This window comes from Myxine glutinosa, chromosome 2, assembly GCF_964187855.1.
Source record: "Myxine glutinosa chromosome 2, kmMyxGlut1.1, whole genome shotgun sequence".
Classification (NCBI taxonomy): domain Eukaryota; kingdom Metazoa; phylum Chordata; class Myxini; order Myxiniformes; family Myxinidae; genus Myxine; species Myxine glutinosa.
In genome coordinates, this window is record NC_136262.1 from 113,568,482 (window position 1) to 113,582,115 (window position 13,634).

A 13,634-nucleotide genomic window follows, 5' to 3' on the forward strand; every position below is an offset into this window, starting at 1 on the left:
ACAGCGGGTGACTTCCCCAAACTCCTAGTCTTCAGCCCGCCACTTAATCTGTCCCCTGGCCTGAACAGCCCTGATGATACTGCATTATCCCTTCCCGCCTTTCCAAAGAAAACTTTGTACAACGCGTACGTTAAAATTTTATACGCAAAAACATTTTCTGAGCACCCGAGGCTTCGATGGCGGGATGTTTTACCCCCAATACCCCCCAATTGCCCCAATTGGCGAAGTTTTTATCTCTTGCCTACTCCAAAGTATGTTGGAGATATTCAATGGAAACTTGTACACTGGATTTTACCTTATAATGTTTTACTGAACCGGTTTTCTACTGCTAACTCTAATCTATGCCCTTTCTGTGCATCCATTGAAACCCTACCGCATATATACCTTGAGTGTGAACGATTGCAACCTCTTTTTACATTCCTTCAGGAACGCTTTGTGAAGCTTGGTTCCCTCTTCAATCACAATGTTTTTATTTATGGTGTTTTAGGACCGTCTTCCCTTAGGAATGTGGTTTTAATGAATTTTTTAATTGGCCAAGCCAAGTTTGCAATTTATAAATCCAGGAAGAAAAAAATGGGAAGCGCTTCTGACTCGTCATGTGATGTACTGCTCACCTTTAAGGCTCTTGTAAATGCAAGACTAAAGCTAGAGTACCGGTTTTTTAAAATGAACAAGACTTTAACATGTTTTAAAGAAAAGTGGGTTTTTAATGATGTCATATGCACACTTGATGATGATGATTTGAAAATAACCTTTCCTTGAGACCATTTTATTGTGTTTTGTTTCTTTGTGACTGAACATAACTGATTTTTTGTACTCTTGTAATAAAAGGAAGAAACAGTCAGTCTCTCTTTCTTTTTCCATTACATTTGCGGTTGTCCCCGACTAAAGCCACCAAACTATTTTCACAGATCAATAACAATGTAATACAGGCTTGGATTACTCACAGCACGACGTTTATCAAGTACTAGCAAAAATACCCCTCCCCAGTGATGGGAAAAGATAGACAATACATGGTGGTGGTGACTGGTGAGAATAACCACAGAAGATGACAGACAGTTGGCCGGGGAAATTCAATCCATCCTGTAGCGCTAAACTTCACCACAGGTGGCGCTATTCACATCAACTGCAACAGTGAGGAAGTTTACACCATTGTTTCTGGGGGTTTCCCGTCGGCCGAAGGAACCTCTCACTCCACTAAAACCTAGGCAGTACAACCTTTTACCTCTGACAAATTTGGTCCAAATGCGTCCACAGGTGTAGGACTGTATATGTGACAAACAGACAGACAGACAGATCGACATTTATAGTTATAAGATTGATTTGTGTTTTCAGGTTTAAAACTCGCTGGCATAATTATTGTTAGAGCAGCCTCTCTGAATCTGGGCGGGTGACGGTTCGAACCCGAATCCGGCTCAATCATACCAAAGACTAGAAATGGTACGTGCAGACTGCAGATTCCTCATTTGATACTCAACACTTAAAGGGTATAACATGGCCTAGCTCCATAGGTTTGCATCCACGAGGAGGAAATTCCTCATTTGCCTCGCTGAGTGTGGAGAGAAGAGCAGAAGCGACGTTGTAAAGGTAGTGTCGCTAAAGATACTGTACGACACAACGATGGAATCATCTGGAAAAGGAAGAGAAGGGTATTGGATCTAGGTAGTTTATATCTATGAGGAATAGGATTGGGCCCAGGACACTGCCGGGCGAGGAGCACTCCACTGGAAGAGGAGAGGGTTTATTGATCGGCATGTGTTGACTGCACGAGTCGAGGAAGTTAAAAATCCAGGTATTAAGGTAACCTTGTATAGCACAGGCAACAAGGTTGTCAGACTGCAGAATGAAAAAATTGTGTCGAATGCTTGATATACATCCAAGGAGATGGTCTAGATCCCAAGATAGAGATTGAGGAATTATGTTCCAACCATTGCTGAGAGAACAGCAGCAGCATGTGTAGGGTTGGGTGACAGGAACAGAATCGAAACTGATGGGCAGAGATCAGACTGTTTGAAAAGAAGAAATATGGCATTGGCAACGCTGATTGATTCCATGACTTTCCTTAAAATTGAAAGGAATCTTATTGGTTCGTTGTTGGGGGAACCAATGGTGAAAGGCTACACAAAGCTGACGGATGCTCGCACGGACTATGTTGGCGTGGAAGCCATGCCTGGCGTAGGGAGTATAAAATCCCAGGACACATCTTTGTTTTGTAGTGCCGTGTACGGCCGAGTGAGGCCGCTGTGGGTGGGGCCGAGTGAGGTCGGTGTTGCCATTGCCTGGAATAAAGATGGTGCTTGATCCTATCTGCATGTCCGCATCTTTAAAACAAAGACATTACAATTGGCGACGAGGATTTTTCAGACCATGGCTACGTCGTCAACTTTGAACTCTTTGCGCAGCAGCTGAGCTTTTATTTCATCCCTAAGGACATAGTCCAGGTGGGGAAGCAGAAAGCGATTCTTCTATCGTCCCTCTCGGCGGAGGTTTTCCATTTGCTGTGTGATTTGTTTTCTCCGGCAAGGACGTCGGATGATGCTGTCACCTACGAGTCCATAGTGAAGACGTTGCACGACCATAGTAAACCAGGCAAGTCACCACAGTTATCGTGGTGCGAGTTCGACAACCTGGTTCGGTTTCCCGATGAGAGCGTAGCTGATTTCGTGGCCAGGCTGAAGCACCTGGCGGGGGATTGTTGTTTTGGTGACTGTGAACGATCACAGAGATTGAAGATCGTTTTATCACGGAATTGCGAGATGAGAAGATGGTCGCGTCAATTTTACGAATAACGTTTGAAGAGATTACATTTGCTAAAGCGGTTCAAACTGCGGCTTTTGTGGGACAAGTTAGAAAGGATGTTCGCGCCATTGTTGGGGAGGACTCTGCAGTTAATGCCACAGCTGCTGGAGGGTCACGTGCTCGCAATTCTCCTGCGGGAGGGTCACGTGCTCACAATTCTCCAACTGGGTCGGTGGATCAACGTTCTTCTTCTTCTGCTTCTTCTTCTTCTTCTCGCCGGGTACATGCAAGCAGTGCATTACAGGGACAACTACCACAGCAGCCTTGTTCGGGATGTGGTGGTTCACATTCTTGTATGAGCTGTCCATTTCGGAATGCGGTGTGTCCCCGGTGTGGTAAGACGGGCCATGTGCGGAGGGTCTATCGGGGTCGGGCCAATTGTTATGGATACGTAACATACCAATTGTTACGATACCAATTGTTACGATACCAATTACGATACATTGATACGTTACGATACCAATTGTTACGATACCAATTACGATACATTGATACGTTACGATACCAATTGTTACGATACCAATTACGATACCAATTACGATACATTGATACGTTACGATACCAATTGTTACGATATTTTTTTTTTTTTTTTTTTTTGTATACTGAATCGAGGCTCGTGAAAGAGCTCGTGAAAGATACCAATTACGATACATTGATACGTTATGATACCAATTGTTACGATACCAATTACGATACATTGATACGTTACGATACCAATTGTTACGGATACGGGGACGGCGCTTCCCCTTATTGGGGGGTGGGGGGGTTAATCCCCCTTCTATTTTCACTGGCCGTCTCCGCTCCTGAAGCTACCCCGCTCCACAAGGCAGGGGGGGCAACCTCGTTCAAGACCGCGGACAAGATGTTAATTGCCGAGCGGATGGCAGCCCGCGGCTCGAACCATTAACAGAAACTAACCCGATCCTATTCGTTGGCCAAATCGTGCCACAGGTATCCAATGGGGAAATCACTAAAACGAAACGGATGTAAAGGAAAGAAGGCAAGGTAGGAAGAACAAATATAATTTATTACTACTATTATGTACAAGACCAAAGAAACCAAGGAAGGAGGAAAAATACGAAAATAAAGACAGAAGGAGGAGAAGACACAGTGCAATTATTAGAGGGGGTCGGTTGACGTGGTCGAGGCTGGCAGTGAGTTTGATCAACAGAGCATGTTTCCGATGATGTCAGCTGCGAATCACCCCTTTGTGGTGGCTGTCAGTGTGAATGGCAGGCCAGCCAACTTCACAGTGGATACCGGGGCATCAGTCAGTCGCGTGAGTAAACGGACCTGGCATCAGTTGGGTTGTCCGGTGTTAGCCTCTACATACTGACGTCATACTTACACAGGGGAGATGATAAAGCCATTAGGCTTGATGGATGTGTTGGTTCGTTATCGGGACCAGCAAGCGGTGTTGCCCCTGCATATGTTTGATGGTTCTGGACCATCTCTACTTTGTCGTGATTGGTTGCACACCATCCGTCTGGATTGGGCAAACATTTACAGTGTGCATACGTAATTTCCGTCTCCTTCACACTTGGAGGGGATCTTGGGAAAACACCAAGTTCCATTCGGGCCTGCACTTGGGAAGCTCAAAGGTGCTCAAGGTCACCTGCACCTGAAAGAGGGTGTCAGTCCGTGATTCTGTAAGTCTCGAACAGTGCCATATGCCCTTCGCGATCGGGTCAAAGTGGAGCTCGATTGATTGGAAAAGATTAGGGTCATTGAACAGGTGGAACACTCTGAGTGGGCGATGCCCGTGGTCACATTGCTTAAGTGGATTGGAGGTATCCTCCTGTGTGGTGATTTTAAAGCGACCGTTAACCCCAACCTCTGAGTGGAGCAGTATCCACTGCCATCCATTGACGAGATATATTCAAAGTTGGCGGGGAGTGGGTACTTCATGAAGTTGGACTTGTGCGATGCGTACTTTCATCTAGAGATCGCGCCGGAGGATCGTCACCTCCTGACCATCAATACGTGTCAGGGTATGTACCAGTATACCCGTCTTTGTTTTGGGATCGCTTGAGCTCCGGCAATGTGGCAGAAGGCGATGGATCGTCTTTGTACCGACTTACCTGCACAATGCTACTTGGATGACATCCTCATTGCGGGCACTACGGCCGAACAACATCTTGAGAACATTGACAAGGTGATGTCTAAGTTAGCTGACCATGACCTTCGCTTGAACATGGACACATGCTTATTCTTTCAGAAGCGAGTGGAGTACCTAGCCCCAGAGGGGCTGTCGAAAACCCCTCAAAGTTGATGCTATAGCTATAGCCCAGCCCAAGGGACAAAGTTCAGCTTTGTTCCTTCATTGGGCCTGCTCAGTATTACCAGAGGTATGTCAGCAACCTAAGCACTGAGCTTGCTCCGCTGACTCGCATGTTGCATCGAGATGTTTGTTGGAGGTGGAGTTCGGTGGAACAAGCAGCATTTGAACGAGTCAAAGCTCGTCTTACTGCAGACACAGTACTCACACATTACAAACCTTCACATCCTCTCATTCTGGTGTGTGACAGCTCGTCGTACGGCATTGGTGCTGTCTTGTCTCAGGTAATGAGTGACGGTGCTGAGCGTCCGGTGTGCTTTGTATCATGTGATCTGACAACCACAGAGCAGAACTATGCTCAGATTGAGTGTGAAGCACTAGTTTGGTATGGGGCATGTTGAAATTTTGTCAGTACTTGATAGTTCGGCATTTTCTCCCACAAACTGATCATCAGCTGCTTCAGTTCTTGTTTAATCCTCAGAAAGGCATTCCAGTCACTACCGCTACTTGGCTACAGAGATGGTGTCTTGTCCTCAGTGCGTACGACTATGAAATCAAATTTCATGCTTCCGAACGGCACGCTAACTGTGATGGCCCATCTCGATTGCTGTCTATAAAGGCTGGTGCCGAACCTGCGGATGAGGTCGAGGTGTTCATGTTGGAACAGATTGAATCTGGTCCGGCAATCGCTGCGGAAGTGGCCGCTGCCATTCGTCGTGATCCTGTGTTGTCACGTGTTGCACATGTTGTTTTGTCAGGTTTTTGGTGCGAGTTGCCCTCGACGTCAGAATATGCTCCATATGTGTCACGTGTCTCTGAGCTGTCTTCAGCTCAAGGTTGTGTAATGTGGGGCATGAGGGTGGTCATTCCTGCTGCTTTACATCAGCGCTGTCTCAATGAGTTGCATTAGGGTCATTTGGGTGTGGTCAAAACAAAGAGTTTAGCCCGGAGTTTGTTGGGATGGCCTGGGCTTGATGTGGACATCGAGCGGATGGTAAAAGCATGTGATACGTGTCAAACTGATGCTGATAATCTTTCACGTGTGTTGTTATGGCCGCCTGATGACAGAGTGTGGCAGCGCGTTCATGTAGATTTTGCAGTCCCAGTCATGGGCCGCATGTTTCTGGTGGTGATCGACGTTTACTCAAAGTGGCCAGAAATAGCTATAATGCAGTCTACCTCGACAGAGAACACGGTGGAGCATCTGCGGAGTATTTTTGCGCACAAGGGGGTTCCGGAGATTTTAGTTTCGGATAATTATGGTTCACAGTTTGTATCTGAGGTGTTTGCTGTGTTCAAGCGTGCTAATGGTATCAAACACCTGAGGTCGGCACCTTACCACCCAGCTAAAAATGGCCAGGCTGACTCATTTGTCAAAACATTGAAACATGCCTTGCGTAGAGGCCAAGCGGTTCGATCTGTGCAGAGTAGGGTTGATGTGTTTTTGCTTGTCTATCATAATTCAGTGCATTTTACTGCACAGGAAACACCTGCATTCCACATGTATGGCCGACAGTTGCGGTCCTGGATTTGCTTTGACCTGGTGCACCTGAAGTTGTGATGGCGACCAATGTTTGTTCATTCACGGTGGACCATCCAGTTTTGGCACGGGACTATGTACACCGACACAAATGGGTGCCGGCTGTCGTGGTCAGAGTTTTCAGTCTGGCTAACTACATTGTTCGTACTTTCGTCTGGCTTATCTGGAAACGTCATGTGAATCGGTTGTTGTCTCATGGATCCAGTCATTCACACACAACCAATTCCGTTCCCCCGCACAATGTCTCCTAATCCATTGAGGTGCCCGTGACCACGTTTTGGCCAGCTGCCCATCCATCTATGGAGCCGGATGTTTATGGCAGTGAGAGTAGTGTGGATGTTTCTCCAGTTTCGGTTGAGCCTAATTTGGTGCCTGGTGGGGAGCCATCATCTGTTTCCAATGCCTCACCATCACTGGTTGTGTCCACGGCTCAATGCCCGTGAGTTTCTTCTAGACGCATTGTGCGACCAGCATATTTGAAAGACTATGTGACTTAAGGGGGGAGGAGAGTAGTGCCATGTACGGCTGAGTGAGGCCGCTGTGTGCGGGGTCGAGTGAGGACTGTGTTGCTGTTGCCTGGAATAAAGATAGTGCTTGATCCTATCTGTGTGTCCGCATCTTCATAACAAAGACATTGCAGGTTTAGGGTGTGCATGTCAGAAACGCCTTGTTATGAGCAGGGCCGTGGTGTGCACATCAGGAACGCCTCCATACAAGCTGCCGATGCGAGAACACCGCCATACGAGCCGCCGCTGCGAGAACACCTCAGAACAAGCCACACTTGCGAGAACACCTCAGAACAAGCCGCCGCTGCGAGAACACCTCAGAACAAGCCGCCGCTGCGAGAACACCTCAGAACAAGCTGACGCTGCGAGAACACCTCAGAACAAGCCGACGCTTTGAGAACACCTCAGAACAAGCCGACGCTTTGAGAACACCTCAGAACAAGCCGCCGCTTTGAGAACACCTCAGAACAAGCCGCCGCTTGGAGAACACCTCAGAAAAAGCTGACGCTTTGAGAACACCTCAGAACAAGCCGCCGCTGCGAGAACACCTCAGAACGAGCCGCCGCTGCGAGAACACCTCCGTACGAGCCGCCGCTGCGAGAACACCTCAGAACAAGCCGCAGCTGTGAGAACACCTCAGAACAAGCCGCCACTGCAAGAACGCCTCTATGAGCTGCAGCTGCGAGAACACCTCAGAACAAGCTGCAGCTGCGAGAACACCTCAGAACAAGCCGCAGCTGCGAGAACACCTCAGAACAAGCCGCAGCTGCGAGAACACCTCAGAACAAGCCGCCGCTGCGAGAACACCTCAGAACAAGCCGTAGCTGCGAGAACACCTCAGAACAAGCCGCAGCTGAGAGAACACCTCAGAACAAGCCGCAGCTGCGAGAACACCTCAGAACAAGCCGCAGCTGTGAGAACACCTCAGAACAAGCTGCAGCTGCGAAAACACCTCCGTGCAAGCTGCCGCTGTGAGAACTCCTCAGAAGAAGGTCCCGCTGTGAGAAGTCTTCTTACAGGTACTGCCTGCTCGAAGGTTGCCTGTCAATACAAGCTGGCCTGGATGCTGGAGTGAGCTGAGGGCAGCACAAAGAGAGGGCACAGTGACACCACAGAGGCCCTGGCGTTCCACAGTCACTCTCCTCATCAAGATGACCTCATTATCACACCACGTATTCCTGTCACTACATTAACGATCCATCGCTCTCCTCCTCTCTCTGTCCTTGCCCCCCCTCTCCCCCTGTATTATTTAGGCCCAACCCAGCCCCGTCTTGCTGGGTAAGGTAAACCCATACTCCAAACTGCCTCTTCATTCTTGCTTTTTTTTCTTTTCTTCTTCTCGCGGATTGGTTCCAGGTACCTTGTCTCGTTTGTGCTCAGGTTTATTACAAGGATACCCGTAGCTAAGGATAAGTCTGCTCTTTTGTTCTTTTTTTACTTTGCTTGTTTTTTCTGTAAATACATATTGCCATTGATTTTGCTTTGGTGAATAAAGAGCTGAAAATGGTGTTCTTCACCATTGCTTTGTAATAAACAATAGTTGTGCTTTTTTCATCTGCTTCACTCTCATCCTTACTTTCATTGATTCAACATACAGGTGTACGTAATGGATAGCTGGGAGTTCTGCCCCACTGTGGCGAGTGTGGTTGGCCAACGTTCACTTACGGTTCGCTCGGCCATCGTAGTAATAGTATTTGTGGAATACGGATGAACACTGAGGGCACGGTCCTTAGCTGAGATCATTATGCCATCAACAGGTATCATGATGACAAGGCGAGAGGACCCTGTTGGAGCACATTATCCCAACCGACATCCACGGTGGCGTAACAACCCGTCGGGCTGCAGAGTTATCCGTGGCTTGGTGGCCTCAGGTCCGGATGTCATGGAGCAGGAACACCCTTGTGGTAACCCCTGAAGCTCAGTGCCATAACAATATTATGCTGTTATCATGAGTGTTGTTATTACTTTTGTTATTAGAAGTGGCCTTGGAAAAACGTAATGATTAGCTATCTTAACACAGACATACACCTCAACACAGATTTCGCCCAAGGCAGAAATCCCCCTTGCGGAGGGGGGCAAATTACGTCGCTACAACTTCCTCACGTTACCCTTAGTCCTCCTGCTAAATTTGGTTGAGATTGGATAAGTAACGACCGAATGTATTTCGGTAAAACAAACAAAAAAATACACAGACAGACAGACAGATACCAAATTGCGTATTTTAGTATGATTATTATTTTATTCTACCATAATAAGCTAATGCTTCAGCAAAAAGCATGTCTATCGAAGCTCGATATCGGGCCATCGACTTATTACATATGCATGGGGGTTCAGCTCAGGGTGCCCATGATGCTTATGGAGCACCCCAAGGAAGATGCCGACAGGAACAGGTTGGAACGCTTGCATACCGATATATATGGCGTACGATGGTTGAACAACCCATGGGTATATATGGGTTAATATCACTTCAACTCCACAACTCTTTTGTGTTTTCACTTTTGTGTTTTCACCCCTCTTTCATCTTTCAACATCCATGTCCCACAAACCCACTTTGTCACCCCAAAATGACCAGCTGGTTCTTTGGGACACCTGTGTTCTTTGTCGATGCTTGGGCTGACTATATGTTGGGCAGATTATGTCTTCAACATTGGCTCCAAATCCCGTGGAATCATCTTCCCGAGTCTGTTCGATGTGATGTGATCTTCCCTCTCGGCCTTGAGGTTTGCTGCCCATCACCACCTTGTGGCCTTTCCCTCCCCTATTTCTACTGAGATCCTGTCCCCCTTTCACCTGCAACTCCTTTAGACGAACCCCATGTTGTGGTGCATCCCTATGTTTTTTAATGATGCAGCTGTTTCCCCTTTGCCCCCATTTTGTCTGTTAATTGCTGTGTTTAATATTTTGGAAGACATAGTCGAGGTCCATGGAAGAGTTGGTAAACTGAACAGATCAGGACATAACAGGATGCAAAATGATTAGTAGAGAGGGAAAACATCAACAGCAGTGGTGAAGGCCAAGGTAGAGGGGGATTTGGATAAAAAATGGGTGTGAGGAGGAATGGGGGCAGGAGACAATGCATTGGGTGGACAAGATGATTTGACCAGTTTGTGATTTTGTCAAGGTCTAAAGAGAAGAAGAAGATGCAGCCTACCTGTTTGAAGGATGACGGATGTCACGGCACAAGGTGGAGTCATCAGTAAATAGATAAAGAGGATTTTCCAGAGAGTCAGAGAGATTATTGATGAAGATCAGGACGAGGACAAGGCCCAGAACACTGCCATGGGGAACTCCAGCCTTGACAGGGAGAGGAGATGAGAGGATTCCATTGATTGCCACATGTTGGGTACAAGTCAGTAAGTCATGTGTGCAGTTTACCTTGGATTCCATAGGTCGAGAGTTTGGAGAGCAAGGCAGGATGTATCAAAAATGTATCAAAATCACGAGATATGTTCAGGGAGACGGCTCTGATTTCCTGTCTGACATTGAAGGCCTCCATCCATTGTTGAGGAAGTAGAAGCAGCATGTCCAAGGTGGAGTGACCTGGTGTTGCGAGGGTAGTTTAAGCTAAATATCTTCCTGTGCTTGATTAATATGGTCAACCTTAGCCCTCTATTGTTCAGCTCTTCCATGAGCCTCGACATCTGCATAAAACACATTGATTTAAATTAAATGTCGATCGTCATATTTAAGAAGGTATGAATCAAAATAAACCTCAATATTTACATACGTAACGAGAACATTGCTCAGTGGAGAACACACCTAGGCCAGGCTGAAGAATTTACCTTTTGTATCCCACTGATAGCCCGGATCTAGATCCGGACCTGAACCAATATCGAATCGGCTTCTTCTTGTCCCACACCCAACCTGTCCACCAGGTTTTGTCCGAATCCGTTCACAACATTTTCAGGTATGCTGCTCACAGACGGACAAACAGAAAACAACAGACAGAAAAGCACGAGTGAAAACGTATAACCTCAATCTACCTTCGGTGGTGAAGGTAATCATTAAATACCCTGGATTGCTGATTTCTGCTGATTTGTCTCCCCCTGCTGGGTACCTCTTTACGTTTCTGGGTACCTGGAGAGATGAAACTGTGTGTATTTCAAGCAAGGTGAATCCGAAAGATAATGCCAATTCGGATGTGGAAGGGTGAGGAAGAAGGGGATGGATTTAGAAGGAATCGAGGGTGTAGGGATCAATTTTTAGCTCACCTGGAATGAAGTTGAGGTGAGCTTATGCGATGGCGCGTCGTCCGTCCGTCCTTCCTTAAGCACTTGAAACTTCTTTTCCGAAACCGCTGATGGGATTGCGACCAAATTTGGCACAAGTGATAAATTGCTGTGTTGTGAATAAAATTTGTTCACGGAATTAAAAAAAAAAATCGGGGTCTAAGGGGGTCAAAGTGGGTCCAGGTTTGACCCCCCAAAATAGGAATTTGCTTATTCCTCTGAAACTATGCACACTATTTCGATGAAACTTTACCACGACCTTCACCACCCATGCTGTACCAAAATTTGGTCAGGGCATGAAAAAAAATCTGCCCCTTTGGGGATCTACAGGGGGGGGGGGGGGGTTGGGGTTGCCCCCCAAAATAGGTATTTTTTTGCTTGTTTAAAGTCTTATGATTGTGTTAGTATGATTCGACATGCTGCCCTGTTTTATAGCAACCATTGAAACTGGTTTAAAATACCTTTAGTCAGTGCACTATACAGTATATTCTCCCAGGTGAGCGCCAGGGGTGTTGCCCCTATGTTGTACTTGAAGATCTGAGCCCCCCACCCTCGTCAATTCCTGGAGCAGTGACCATATACCTTAGATACCCAAACTTGTCGACATCCGTTCGGCCAGGTCATTATCCATGACAGCAGGAGAAGGAGCTGGGGTAGAGAGAGAAAATGGCGGTGATCGAGTTAAGACTGTTTACCGTATACCTGTGGTACGGATCTGATTTTATTATTTATTTATTTTTGGTGTGCATGGCCGAGGCTCATGGAAGAGCTGGTACACTGAATGGATCAGGACATAACAGGATGCAAAAGGAACAGTAGAGAAAGGGGGATACACCAACAACAGAGTAGAATAGAAAGCCAGGAGGCAGAGTAGAGGAGGAATGGGGTGGACAAGATGAATACAGAATGAAACTCCAAGGAGGAGAAACTAGATGTTTGGATGGAGGAGGGTTTGAGTGTGAGTGTGGAGAGGGAGAGGATGCCCAGTTGGCAGCTGGCTTTAGACCAGGAGGCCAACTTTGAAATGTGGTTTGCCCAAGAAAAATAATGGCTGATCATGGCTGACCCACTGCTTTGGGTAAAACGTGCCTGTCCACAGTTATTTGGGCCAAGTGATTCTTCGGGCCTTGCACTGGCACATATCGGAAGCACGGCGGAAGTTATTGCTGTACATACATCCGTCCTTTGGACGAGCTGAAAATGTTCTCCAACTCTCTCGTTTTGTAGAGGCACCGCCTTTCCCTCAGGTATTTTTCCAAGTATTTTTGGCTTCTTTTCAAAGCTTTGTTGCCATTTCAGGTAGCAATCCACATTCTGCATGCACGATGTGTATGTTACTATGTTCCGATAGCCGCTGTTGCTCGTGGGTTGCTGCACATGCACACTGAGGATGACGTCATTTCCAAAGTCCCATGTTCCTCAAGAGGCTCCATATTACTCCAGGCATGATGGGATCAGTAAGAATCAAGTCTCCTTGTGCTGGACATTCACAGCATAAATCCACATCTCCAAGGTGCAGGAAATGTTCCCAGCATGGAGCAGTGGAGCACCTCCCCTCCTCCAGGCTACATGACATTCCCTCGCCCTCCCCCAGCTCCCCTCCCTTACACATGTGTGGTTTCGTTGATAGATCTCACACATCGGTATTCCCAAATGCCAACACCTGCCCGTGTTATCGACCACTGGTTCAAATATGAATCAATCATTCATACGTGCTTGATTCTGGTGCTGGTCCTGGTCCTGATCCTGATGCTGGTGCTGATCCTGGTGCTGGTCCTGGTCCTGGTGCTGGTGCTGGTCCTGGTGCTGGTCCTGGTCCTGGTCCTGGTACTGGTCCTGGCCCTGGTCCTGGTCTTGGTCCTGGTCCTGATGCTGGTGCTGAGGCTGATGCTGGGGCTGGGGCTGGTCCTGATCCTGGTCCTGGTCCTGGTCCTGGTGCTGAGGCTGGTGCTAGTCTTGGTGCTGGTCCTGGTGCTGGGGCTGGTCCTGGTGCTGGTCCTGGTCCTGACCCTGGTCCTGATGCTGGGGCTGATCCTGGTGCTGGTACTGTTCCTGATGCTGGTCCTGGTGCTGATGCTGGGTCTGATCCTGATGCTGGGGCTGGTCCTGGTCCTCAAACTCTCCTTTTAACATGATTTACTCATTAAGACTTCATTAAACTTCGTATAAACGGCGAAAGCTATTACTCACTCTCGAGCACTCAGAACAAACATACAGTTTTTGATCATAACGAATGAAGAACGTGTTGGGAATAAACCCTGGGAAACCATTAAGCGTAATGA